Source organism: Euphorbia lathyris, chromosome 10, assembly GCF_963576675.1.
Source record: "Euphorbia lathyris chromosome 10, ddEupLath1.1, whole genome shotgun sequence".
In the NCBI taxonomy this organism is placed as follows: domain Eukaryota; kingdom Viridiplantae; phylum Streptophyta; class Magnoliopsida; order Malpighiales; family Euphorbiaceae; genus Euphorbia; species Euphorbia lathyris.
The window spans coordinates 31,569,412-31,583,998 of NC_088919.1; the positions used below are offsets into that span (position 1 = coordinate 31,569,412).

At 36.3% G+C, this 14,587-nt stretch overlaps 1 long non-coding RNA gene and 1 pseudogene across 1 annotated transcript; both read right to left on the reverse strand.

Moving 5' to 3' along the window:
* Window positions 1-1,046: 1,046 nt before the first annotated feature.
* On the reverse strand, window positions 1,047-6,626 carry LOC136208310 (uncharacterized). The gene is made up of 3 exons (XR_010677080.1): window positions 6,400-6,626; window positions 5,882-5,952; window positions 1,047-1,159 (listed from the first exon to the last, which is right to left on the reverse strand). It is a non-coding gene; the product is annotated as an uncharacterized lncRNA (long non-coding RNA).
* On the reverse strand, window positions 1,831-2,859 carry LOC136208907 (protein WHAT'S THIS FACTOR 1 homolog, chloroplastic-like; annotated as a pseudogene).
* Window positions 6,627-14,587: the final 7,961 nt, after the last annotated feature.

The window sequence follows — 14,587 nt, forward strand, 5'->3', positions numbered from 1 at the left end:
GGTTGAAAGAAGGCAGTGTTTTTGGAGGGTTTGTAAATCAACCTTTGAGGGCGAATCTAGATGAGTTAAGCAAGCTAGGGGGCAAGAAAAATTGTTGCGGATTTAATCAATTATGATAAGGAAAAGTTTTGCAGGGTTTTTTTCCAACAGGCAACAGTTGTGATATTATGGCCAACAACATGTCAGAAACCTTTAACAGTTGGATCCTAGCTGCTAGGCATAAGACAATAATCACAATGTTGGAAGATATTAGAATTCAGTGCATGCATAGGCACATTAATATGAGAGAATTTCTAATTAAGCGGTGGATATGTGACATTTCCCATATGGCATTGGAAACATTGACTAAGAACACAAGTGCTTCAATGAGGTGTAAAATTGAATGGAATGGCACTAGAACAAATCATCACTTGTGCCACAGTTAAAATCGTGGCCCAAGTGTAATATTTTCGTGGCTATGCTATTTAGCCACGGAAATTCAAGGTGGGTGCTCTCGTGGCGCAAGTGAGCGTGGCTAGATAGTTGCCACGGGAAAATAATGGTCGTGGCATAAATTTGTTTTTATGCCACGAGAAAATCCGTGGCTTATCATATCCTTTTGCCACAGGTAAAATCGTGGCAAAAGTAAAATAACTGTGGCAAGATATAGTGGCCCGTGGCAAACAACTCCACTTAGCCACAAGCATGATCGTGGCAAAAATAGAACACTCGTAGCAGGAACCCTTGCTTAGCCACGAGTATAACTATGGCAAAAATAAAACAGTCGTGGCTACAAACCTTATTTAGCCATGAACATCACTGTGGCAAACTTAATCAAATTTTAAAAAATTATTTTTAATTTATTATTATATGAGCTTTTGGATTGAAGGAAGCTACATTAAAATCAATATGAACAAAAGCATACAAAATAAACAATGTCCAAAATTTTAACTATTTTTAACGACAATAAATAATTATTAAATAAATATTAATCGTTCTATCATCGAACAAAAAGAAATATAATATCATAATTTTAATATCAAAATTATACATATTTTATTATTGCCAAGAGTGGTTGAATCCGAGTTACTAAAGCCCAACATATGTGTTGCAAGCGAAGTCCCAATGACAGTAACAGACAGACACAGCAATGCTTCAGAGCTCCTAGCTTCTGCAAAAACTGAATATATTGAATTAGTGTCTGCAAACTGCAATACTATGTGATAGCTTACTATCATGTAATATATTAGTGTAGGAAAAGCTAAGGAAATAAATCCCTACGATTACTCCTATTATTCCTCTATATAATAATCCCTTAAATCATGCACTGGTCTTCCAAAAGGGTCCCTTAATTGTTGATCAGTAACATAAAACAAGGTATAGGAACATAGTTAAAACACAAGATGGAATGGTACTGATCATGTTATTCATTATCCTTTGATTTTTTTTATCTCCTACATCATTTTTTTTATCTTAACTCCCACATCATTAAATATAATCCATCTTACACAATAAGAGATTCTATTAATCATGCTATCACTAGTACAACAATAATATATGGAACTAGCAACCCACAAAATGAAAATGACAAAGTCTTTTGACATGATAGAATGATATGTACACTATCATTCTTTATCTACCAATGTTCCAGAGTACTCCCTTCCTTGTTAATACCAGAAAAGGAAGCATCTGTAGTCCAAAATTCTGCTAAACCCTAGGGAACTGCTTCCTCATTGCTCGCATTTAAATCATAATCACAGCCCAAATCTTCAAACTCAAACAGATTCTCAAAACCATCATCGTCATCATCACTTCCTGCAACACGGTCTCACATTTCCGTCAATTGATGCTTCACGATTTCTTCACTCTTTTTCTGATTCTCTTCAACTCTCAAACCAGCTCTATCAACTCATCCTTTATGACTGAAGTTTTATCTATCTGCAAAATCATACCCTTCTCATCAAAGAATTCAGTCAAGAAGATAGAATCTCTGAGTCTCTTTATGCCAAAGAATAACTCAGGATGTCTTATTATCATTCCCCTCAAATAGTTGGAAAATCCAAAGTCTTTTCTGAAATGTGTTAAATGGTCTAACAAAGTTCTCTTTTCAACTTTACTTCCCAACACCTCTCTTACAACACCGCATGCTCTCTTCTCTGCCTTAATGGAATCTTTTACAGAATTTTCAGAACAAGTGTTATATGGCCACACATCTGGAAATTCTTCAAACTTGATCAGAAAATCCTGGTGACCTCTCTTCAAATTAAGCCCTCTTTCAAATTATGGGAAACATCAGGAGGATGAGGTAAGGGAACAACAAGTTTTTTATTCCGTGACACAGGCTCAAGAGAACGCCCATAGGAGGTATCAACAGTCTTAAATCTTTCGGGATGGTCATTGCAAAGGCGAGAGCGGAAGTTGGGGGCAGACCAAGATCTGAAGCAAGGTGAACGAGCTTTGATAAGAGAATTCGGTGATGGGAAGACATCATCAGAAATTTCTCAAGTTTGGTAGCCAAATTATTGGAAATGGCTGTTTGAATTTGAAGCTCTTGGGTAACATGTTTTCCCGTAGTTGGCATTAGACGAACACGCAACTGAGAGTATGGCTATGTGGCATTGAAAGGTAAGTGCAGTGTTGGGATTGAAAAGAGTTGGAAGGGTATCTATGGATCATAGAAGTGATAGAACGACGATCGGGTAGGGTAAGGTATGATCGACATTTACAAAGGATATGGAGTGGAGTGTAGTGTTTGGGGTTGGAAAGGAGTAACGTTTTGAGCTTTTGTACAAAGCTAATCTTGTTATTCCTCTAAACATATCTATCAAGGAAAGAATCAGGAACTATTTTAGGTGACCAACAAGTGATAAAATGAGACATATCTCTTTATGGGTTTCGTACTCGTTTCAAAATGAATGATGTGTATCCAAATAGAACTTCTACAAGGGAGAAAGCTAGAGTCGTTGAGGTAACAGTAATGGTGTTGTGAAGGATGAGATAGTGAGAGCATTATTTGTCTGTAATTGAGTGTGCTTCAAAGTGCAATCTTGCAATTTCAGGCAACTCTCGCAAGATTAATGGAGGCATTAGTTCTCCCATGTATGCATATTTTCTTTTTTCTTAATCCATATCTCAACATTTTTTAATTACACAACTGTTTCAGCCTTATTTTGGAATTTGTCGTTAAAGTTCTAGAGTTAAAAAAGCTGGTTAAATTTTCTAGTTTTACCGAAGAGGAAGTTCTTTTTTTTTGGTAGGAAAGGAAAGAAAAAAAAACAAACAAACAATTATCTCAAATACTTGCTGTGGGTTTATAGTGCTATTCTTTAGTAACTAAATCGATGTGGAGACATTAGGAATAGGAAAGGTTTGGTTATGACTATTGAGAATGGAAGTTTGGAAAAGTGGCTGCATGAGCATAATGAAACGTTAGAATAGGTTATATATGTTATTCAAGTATCTGCATGAGCAATCAAACTGAAGTGTTCTTTCAAAAATATTTCCTTCATGAACATTTTTGTTCAGCTAACAATCTTTAAGTAGTTCTTATAATTTACTCATTTTTATTTGAGCATAATGAAAAGTCAGAATCTATAAGTCAGTGACTCTTAGCTTCTCTGTAAATGTTTATTACTGTGATAAAATTTCCAGCTTGTGTGATCCATGATCCTATTCGTGTAAATTCTTTTATCACTCTTCCCATTTTAGTGTTTCATGCAAAGCTAATCAAACAATATGCAACCAAATACAACAACAACAACAACAACAAAGTCTTAGTCCCGAAATGATTCGGGGTCGGCTAACATGAACCATCATATAAAACCGTGAAAATCAAGTCGTGTCAGCGACACAGATTCGCTCCCTCCACTCCGTCCTATCCACTACCATATTTTTCTCAATTCCCAATAAACTCATATCACTCTCGATCACCCTCCTCCAAGTTTGCTTAGGTCTTCCCCTACCCCTCACCACTACATCCCTTTGCCACTCTTCGGTTCTCCTAACCGGCGCATCAAGCGCTCTACGTCTCACATGGCCAAACCACCTTAGTCGGTTTTCTCTCATTTTATTCTCAATAGATGTAACCCCTACTTTTGTCCTAATTATTTCATTACGCACCCGGTCCTTTCTCGTGTGACCACACATCCATCTCAACATACGCATCTCCGCCACCGACATCTTATGGATGTGGCAGTGTTTCACTGCCCAACACTCCGTACCATATAACAATGCTGGTCTAATTGCCGTCCGGTAGAATTTTCCCTTCAATCTATTAGGCATGCCGGGATCACAAAGGAAACCCGTAGCACTCTTCCACTTCGACCAACCAGCTTTAATCCTATGGGCAACATCTCCATCTACTTCTCCATCTGTTTGGATAATAGATCCTAAATACCGGAAGCAATCCGAGGCCTGAACAACTCTCCCATCTAGGGTGATTGTCCCTGCCTCCCTACTCCTACGACCGCTAAACTTACACTCCAAATATTCTGTCTTACTTCGACTCAACTTAAAACCTCTAGATTCTAGAGTTTGCCTCCATAGTTCCAACTTCATCTCCACTCCTTCTTTCGTCTCATCAACCAACACAATATCATCTGCAAACAGCATGCACCATGGTATACCATCTTGAAGTGAACTTGTTAGTTCATCCATAACGATGGCAAAAAGAAATGGGCTTAGTGCGGAACCTTGATGCACTCCAATCGTAATAGGAAACTCTTCAGTTTTCCCAACACTAGTACGTACACTCGTGCATACTCCCTCATACATGTCCTTTATGATGTCAATATATTTCCGCGAAATGTCTTTCCTTATCAAGGCCCACCAAAGTACTTCCCTTGGTACCTTATCATATGCTTTCTCCAAGTCAATGAAAACCATATGCAAGTCTTTCTTCTTATTTCGATAGTGCTCCATTAATTGTCTCATTAGATGGATGGCTTCCATAGTTGATCTTCCCGGCATAAAGCCAAACTGGTTTTTCGAGATCTTCACCGTCCTCCTTAGCCTTTGTTCAATCACTCGCTCCCAAAGTTTCATAGTGTGACTCATTAATTTGATTCCCCGATAGTTGGCACAATCTTGGACATCGCCTTTGTTCTTATACAAAGGGATTAAGATACTTTTCCTCCATTCTGATGGCATCTTATTGTTTCTCCAAATTTTGTTGAAGAACGTCGTCAACCATTCGATTCCTCTTTCTCCCAAACATCTCCAAATCTCAATAGGGATGCCATCAGGTCCTACTGCTTTCTTCAACTTCATCTTACTTAATGCCATTTTGACTTCACCCTTTTGAATTCTCCGCAGGCATTCATGATTTATCATATCGTGATGGATACTTATATCTCCAACATCTTGTTGGCGATCTCCATTAAATAAGTCATCAAAATAGGACCTCCATCGTTCCTTGATATCCTTATCTCCAACCAAATACTGAGATAAAATATTCTTAAGCCTAATCTGTTTCCACTATATAAAACGAATACAATTTTCAATTGATGATCACCACAAAATTTGGTCGGCGATTGTAATCACTGACTGAATATGACTGACCACAGCTGGTTAATGATAAGGTCGATAAAACACCAGCTGAAATTTAGACTATCATTGTTAATGAGTTCTTCAAGTTCTTTGGAATTACTGAACGGTTGCCTACAATTTTATGCCATTAATCCAAAGTAATAAAAGAAAATATTTGGGTTAAAGGGATCTCTCTCATATACCACAACATAATGAATATTTGTACACAAAAAAGTTATCAAATTTCACATAAATTAAATAAGAAAAAACATAAACAAATAAAGCATGAAATTTTCAATATATATCAGCTAAAAAAGCATCAGATATTCAATAATGATCAAGGTATACAAAGAATTAATAGTTACAGAAGTTTTACCTGATTGACACTAAGAACAGCAGCAACATGAATGTTAGAGCCTTCTCTGCAAAAAAACAGGATCGTAATACCTAATAATTGAAAAGGATTAAAGATTATTATAAGAAATTCTGAAGTATTCATTTGTCAATTTAAATTACCATGAAAATGAGTTGCAATGAACTGTTTTCAAAGCATATAAGTATGAGTCACAAACAGCAGTTTATACATATATTGAAAAGTTGGAAATGTGATGTAAAGCATGTTTCCAATCAGGTGCTTTTAATCAATATCTAATCAAATTCCTAATTTAAGAAAATGGAAGATGCAAACCCATACCAAAATAAGATGCAGAATAATAAGAAACTAAAATTGAGCGCTATGTTAAACTAAAATTGCACAATGTCCAGTTATTATTAACAATTAAAGATCTTGCTTTTCAATTTCAAAATGTCTAAGAACCAACCAATTCGAATTAGTTCTAAATTTCTCAGCAAGAAAAAACCCAAAACAAGTAACAGATAATAAAGAGAGGGTACCTGAGATGGTGTTAACGGGGAAGTTGTTGTTGCCAGAAATTGGGGAAGAGTAAGAATCAATCGGTGCCAAAGAATCTTCGATTTTTAGAGTCGATTGACAATGGACAGAGAGGGAATGTTTTGGCGCAAAGGAATTTGCGAGATACCACAAGTATTGAGAGAAACCTAGGTTAGGGAAATTGGGAGTGACTAGGTTCTTAAATTTTGGCGCTGAGCAAATTTTATTCTGCCCGCCACATTACTTGGGTAGAATATAAATATAAGAAATTGATATACTAAAATTGAGGATAAATAATTTACTTTAAAACTAGTGTTATACAATCCTTAAATTTTTGTTTTTATCAATGACAAAATTATTATTTATTCTATTTTATAATGATAAATCATTTTTTAGGCCCGATATAATTTTGATCATTTCAATGTATAATAATTGATTTATTAGTTTTTACATAATTATAAAAAAAATATTAGTAACACAAAAATATTATAACTTAAAAGTTATTTTATATAAAATTGTAAGTATTAGTTTTTTTTTTATTATTTTTTGGATAAAACGAAAAAAAAGATATGATTTTGTTGGTGTTATATATACACGTATAGAAATGTTGGTGTTATATTTCACAAAATTTTCATTACAATTAATTAAATTTAAAAAACAAAAAAGATAAGTTTTAATTTATATAATTAATGGAAATTTTATACTTTCATATATATGCAAAAATATAAAGAGAATAAAGAGTTTTTTTTTTTTTTTTTTGAAACAAGAATAAAGAGTTGATTAACATAAAATTTAAGGAGCTTAAAATATATGTATGGACTAACTAGTATAATACCTTAAAGCACATTACCTAACAAATTATTTATCCTAAAATTAATAGGTTGAAATTAATTAATTTTCTTGCCACGAAATAAATTACTCGTGACATAAGTAATTTTATGCCACGTGTAATAAAAATTCGTGGCATAAATAGATTTAGCCATGGAAAACAATTCTCGTGGCAAAATTCGTGGCATAAGTGTATTTTTGCCACGAAAATCAATTGCTCGTGGCATAAATATATCAAGTAATCTAAAGCTTTTACTGGAGTCTCTTTTTCCCGTGGCTAAATGGAAATATACCACGAATTTTGAATTCACGTGGCATGATTCGTGGCGCAAGTGATGATTTGTTGTAGTGTGGTGATGCTGGTTACGAGGTAGTTGATGGAGAGTATAGGCATGTTGTTGATATTAGGAAGGAGACTTCTACCTGTAGGAGGTGGGGATTAAAAGGAATACCCTGCCCTCATGCCATTGCTGCTCTACACAAGCAGGAATTAGATCCTATCAAGTATGTTAGCAATTGGTACATAAAAGACACATATAGTAAGACATATTGCCACTATATTCAACCACTACTCAACATGAAGATGTGGCTGAAAGAAAAATAGGCAAACGTTTGGCAGCGAAAATATACAATTTTTAACCTATTTCCTTTAACCAAGATCTGTTAATCGTTATTTTATATAAAGAGGGATAAAAGGAAATACCTTTCTGAAGAACTATCTACTATTGCTAGCGAAGTGCCCTCAACTCTAGATCCGAGTTCACGAGCACAAGACAAAACACAAGATCAAATTAATTAGAATTCAACCAAAGTATAGCATCCAAAATAGATTGCCTCTAATTAATCAACACAAGATCAAGGATAAAGAGAAAGAGATAAAATCAATTGAACGGAAGCAAGCAGTGGAAATCTCGTCCTCAACAGTGGGGGTCGAAATTTCTCTCTCTTCAAAAGGACTAGGGTTGGCCGAAATTCTCAATAGTAGGGGGTATATATAGCCTCTCGTATCTAAACCCCAGTTAGATAGAATTAGGTTATTGAATAAGAGTTATATTCGGAATAATACTCTTATTATTATTATCTATAATTATATCTAAATATAAAGATAATAATAACTTATTGATAGGATAATAATTAGGAGCAATTTAATCTCAATAGACCTCCTAACTTATTTATCCTATAATTAATTTAATTCATAATCATAATCTAATTATAATTGTCCGAATTTAAATTAATTCCTCATGTGTCCCTACACATAAAAATAGCCCCCCTCTATTATTGGGCCTTAGTGGACTTAGTTGGGCTTCCGTCAATTAATTAATATGTGTTTCTCTTTTGGGTTCCAAGTCTTATGTGTGACCCATTAGGTTCTTATTGCTTCTAGTCGTATACAACCATTAAATTAATTTCTCAAAATTACATTCAATCTTTGTATAACGGAATGAGTACGCGAACTGTGATTGGCAGATCCGAAACATTCCCCTAGAGCTATAAGAAGACAGGTTGATTCCGTCGTTGACCTTTCCGTATTAGTTACAGTATAATTCGATCCTTTATCAACTACATCCTTAAACAGAATCTTATGACTATGGATTATGTCAAGTCACATATAGCGAGACGTTCGTTTTACTTGTACAGGCCGAGTTAACTCTAATTAGATAGGTTAAGTGAAATCTTCATTTCAAGTCTTAAGCTATCACCTTGCAAGGATTTAGAGTCAAGTCTTCCACAACGATCCTTGGATGTATCTCCCATTTATCAGGGGTGACAAATGCTCAATCCAATGTTAACTATCCTGCAATTACTTCTTGTGATACCCAACTTCTGCCGTACACACCCCAGAGTCATCCCTGTTATGGATTGTGTTACAATAGGATCAAAGCATCACATTCCATAATCCAGAATCACTAATTAACATTCCTTTGTGTCTTAGGATTACTTATACCTATTAATACCAATGAGATGAACATGTGACAAGGATAAATCTACCCATCCTGTTATCTCAAGTCGAGCCCCCAATCCCAATGAACCCTTTCATTGGATCCATATAATTGTCCAGATATCTACATATCTGAAGCTTGTGAGATCAGCTCTCTGTCTTAACAGTGTTATGTCAATCCATATTCAAAACATATCACTTGACTTTGGGTGGTTTTAAGTTTATTAGTTTATTATAATGTTTTGTCTCACTTCATGCTTGTATGAACACTTTATAATCACTTTAAATAAACTTAGGGATTTCCTTTTATTTAGACTTATTTAGTTCTTTAAAAGTGGTTGCCTTTATACAATTATGAAACCATATCTTATTAAAACAAATGACATAAAGAACAATTCATTTACAGTAGGTTTATATCTTGGAACAATTGTCTATAGGACACTAAACCCCAACATACTCCCACTTGGACTAAAGCCAATTGTTTCTACAACTTATCCCAGTAGAACTCAAATGACGATCATGTACTTTCTAGGTTAAGGGCTTTCTCAACGGATATGCTACGTTGTCCTTTGTAGGTACTCTTTCTATTCTCACATCTCCTCTTGCAACAATCTCTCTTACAAGGTGGTATCGCTTAAGGTAATGCTTGGATGCATTATGAGACCGTGGTTCCTTTGCTTGTACAATGGCTCCATTATTATCACTGTTGAAACACTTTTCCACATGATTTTTATTTGACAAAATTATTTAAGTTAATCCCATGATTAAGACAATTAAATTTAAGTGCTTTGATTTAATTGTACTAATGTGTTTGTTCAATGTTGACTATATTAATAAATGAGAACAGAAATAAAAAGTAAGACAGAACGAAGTCAGCATGAGCCACAGAAGCTGAGTAGGACACAACTCAGCATCATAGAAGAAAAGTCTTCTTCAAAACAAACGCTTGAAGACGAAGCTGACCAAAGAAGCTGAGTAGAATGTAACTCAGTGTTAGGGATTAAAGCCAGTTAATCAACTGCAGCGCAACGGAATTGCGGTTTAAAATTTGTTTCTAATCCCTTTGAGTTTGATCTTTGTCCGTTAACCATTGATTGAATAAAATATTTTGATCCGTTTAAGGATATGAACATACCCGGACTGTCTCTTCTAAAGACGGCTGAAGAATCCATAAGGTAGTGAGATCTCCATAGTCAGGTGCACGAACAGCTATTGAGTTAGAACCGGTGCTAGCCGAAGAACGAAGAAGAACTGGAGAGCTTGTGATATTTTCCAAATCCCACTTTTCAAGTGGAATACATGCTTTTGGCCGAAATCATGTAGTGATGGCCGAATGAATATCTAGGTTAATTAGGTTTAGAGTGTTTTAATTTATATATATAGTGTATTCCAAAACCTAATTGGTTTAGGGTTAATTGGTTAATTACAAAACTAATCCAATCCTAATCTAATTACATAAATAAATACCAATAATATTTATTCTATGCAATTAATTATGATTAGATTAAATTTAATTACCCCAATTAAATGAATAACACTAATTAATAAATTAACGTATTGATCTAATTAATTATTCACCGAATGCAATTTCATTAATTTACAAATTAACTAATTACATCGCGCAAACTAATTAATCAATTAAATACTCAACACTTAAGACCATTAATTAATTACCTTGATACAAAGTATCAATGAATCAATTTATTAACCACCAATTAATTACCTTGACATTTTACTATCAATCAATTAATTAATTTAATATCTCCAATGTATCGTTCTATAAGTTCTAACTCAGATGTTCGATGTGCACGATCCTATGGGACTGTCCTTAGCTAGCAGTGGGCTCACGGCCCACAGACAGTAAGTGGGTTCTAGCAAACCATTACTGCCCCTAACCAAGACAGAGTTTCAGAAGTCTAAAGACGCAGAGACCCTGTAGTTATCTCTTAACTTCTTTTACCATTTGATATCGATATTATAAACTAAAGGCATGGCGGCTGTCATCCTCTTTAATGTTTATGATATTTCTTGATCTTAAGTAGATTGGTGAAACAGATAAGTAAACTACTTATCAGGGTGTGGCCACACGCTTATCAATCTCACTTATCAAGTGGCCTGTGATATCATCTCACTATTACATGAGCGGCAATTCCATCACTTCAATATCAATACCAACATGTTCACCTGTTCACCCAATCATACATTTTATAAGAACCAATGCCTATGAACTATGGCACACCAACAGTCTCCCACTTGAACTAGTTCCAAGCGGGTATTTCCCTAAACACTATAGATCTAGTACTACCACTTGCCTTGGTAAACTGACTAGCGACATTGTTCTCAGTGTCAACCCTCTATAATGTAATGTCACCGGGTAAGGTGTTACCATCTAAGTACGCGTTTGGATCTCTTGTGTGACATGGGATCCAGTGCTTGTGCTATGTCCCCATTATTGTCACAGAAAACATCAACTGATCTAAGGAGAGTTTGACCTACTCCTAAATCAGTTATGAACTTCTTAATCCAAACTTCTTCCTCTGCATCATCGCATGCAACGATGTACTTAGCTTCCGTCATAGAATCGACAATGGTTGGCTACTTTAAGGATCTCCAACTAATGGCATCGCCATTCAGGAGAAATCTATACCCAGTATGTGACTAGTTATTGATAGGGGTATTTTACCCCTATCTTTTAGCGTGATTTACGGGTTAATTTTAGAAGAAACAAATAAGTTTAATTACAAAAAATAGAGTGTTTTAATAAAATAACGGAATAAAAATAAATTCCATGCTTTCAGTTAATTTCCCTTATTTTTGAGTAATTTAGGAAATAAAAACGTCAAGCTAACTCGGCCCCGAGATTTGTATTTCAGGTACGAGCAAGGAGTGAAAATCCACTCACATACGCGAGGCGCATCATCCCATACGCGGGGCGTGAAACATAAAGTCAGAAATGATTGTCCTATCCACAAACACCACGCGGAATCTAGTCAGCATACGCGAGGCGTACGCCAACTTACACGAGGCGTATAACACATGTCAGAAATAATTGCCTAATCCTGAAGAGTCAGACTGCATGGTCTCCCTGAGTCAACGATCCATACACGGGGCATACCACCTTACACGCAGGGCGTGTAAGGGAGTTCTTCAATGCAAAAAGATCAGAAACTCATTTACGCAGGGCGTGCCTCAAGCTATGCACGACGTAAAAGAACCAAATCAAGCAACAAAAAGTTAGAGACTCAAACACGCAAGGCGCAGTCCATCCTACGCAAGGCGTGTATGAGACATCAAGATCCGGAATTGGTCCATATGCAGGAGATTTCCGACGGAATGGGCATACACGCGGGGCATATTATGGGATTTTTGCACAAAATTATGTTCCTCCATGCTTGCACCTTGTGAAAATACAATCTTGCCCCTAGCTTGATCTATAAATAAGAGTGACTAGCACTCATTAGAGATACTTACATACACTTAGACTTAGACCTTAGACCTTACATCTTGTAATTCTTGCTATTTGTAGTTTAGATTTTGTTTTTAGGCTTTGTATAGCCAAACTCTTCCATCTTGAGAGCTTGTTCATCGATTCCGGCATCCCATCAAAGTCCCGCTCCACTTCCGTGCACCAAGCTCGAAAGCTCCACCATCCAAGTCCTAAGAGACGGCTTTTGAGTCCGGTTAGCTAGTTCCGAGGGTGGATTCTTCCCTTTTTACTTGCTAATTAGCTTGAACTCATCCTATGTACTAGGCTTGGTTGTAATTCATATTTACATTCTCCACATTTATAATTTATGATTCATAATCTTCTTTTCTATATATGTGTTGATGTTTGTTACTTGTTTTGATATTCATAATTGATTGTTGTGTAGGAGAACGCGACTTCCGACGCCGTTCGGGCTATTTTTAGGGATTCATATAGGTGTTGCCTTACCGGAAGTGACAAACCGGAAACTGTAGGAATTGACAAACCACGGAACTTACGGGCCCTAATTTTTGGTCCCAAGCATTAGACACGCCTTGACTAGGAACCACGTAGTCTAATTACTTCACGGGTCGGTTACTCTACATGTAGTCGTCTTTGCACGAGCAAACCATCAACCGTATAAACATTAGAAGTCATTATTTGTCATAATTATAACTTATCGCATTCATATCATTCATAGAGTTTCGTTATATAAATTCGCCTCACACGTAGTTAGGAGTAGTTTGTAGTTGTGTCTCACACCAACCTCAAAGTATTCACCGCTTAAATAACGTATAAAACCGAGTCATTTAATACTTGCAGTTATAAATCCCGTGGATTCGATACCCGGTCTTAACCGGATTATTACTTGATACGACGGGGTACACTTGCCCCTAAGTAGTGACGTCTAGTAGATACAAAGCTCTTAGAAAGACCACATCCATAGTCATAACGCAATCATCGTAATATACATTTCGTCGTAGAGAACACTACGCTAGACGGAACTTACATCAAGTTTTTGGCGCCGTTGCCGGGGATTTATAACATCTTGCAATATTAGACAAAAACGTTTTATTGTTAGTTTAAGCATCCTTTTTGTATAAATTGTTTATATATACTTTTACTAACATCATTCTTTTCTTGTTGATATTATATTTTATTTAATTCTTTTCATGCACACCCGATCTCGGAGTGATTCTCTTATTCCTATTGATCTCGAAATTGAACGTACTCTTTGTAGGATTCGAAAAGAGAGAATGGCAAACCTCAACAATGAAGCTAACCAGCCCGAGGTCAACCAAAGGGTGCCGGAACAACCCGTGAATAACAACCGTAATGGTGGAGGCAATGACACGCATTCGATGTCGGAGATTCTTGCTCCACATCGCCCTCAAATCCGCCATGGAATCGTTGCCCCCACCATTCCGGCCGACACATATGAAATAAAGACTAGCATGATCCAATTAATCCAACAACTCGGTCAATTCGGAGGGGAACCCCATGAAAACCCTAACGAACACCTTGATAAATTTCTTATGTGTGCCGAAACTTCTTGGTAAAACGGTGTTTCGGTTGAGGCCATCCAACTAAAACTATTTCCTTTCTCTTTGACAGGGCAAGCGTTGGAATGGTTGCACTCGTTAGAGGCGGGATCGATCACATCTTGGGAGGAACTTGAGAAGGAGTTCCTATCTTACTACTTCCTGCCTTCTAAAACGGTTAAGTTGAGGAAAGATATCACTTCCTTTCGACAACTTGGATACGAGGCCCTCCATTCAGCTTGGGCTAGGTTCCGAAAGTTACTCCGAAGCTGTCCCCATCACGATATCCCTAAGCATGATCTAGTAAGTACCTTTTATCATAGTTTAACACCTACTAATCGTGCAACCGTTGATTCTACCGCAGGTGTGGATTTGTTTCGCAAATCGGCGAGCGAGGCGTATGAGCTCATTCACGA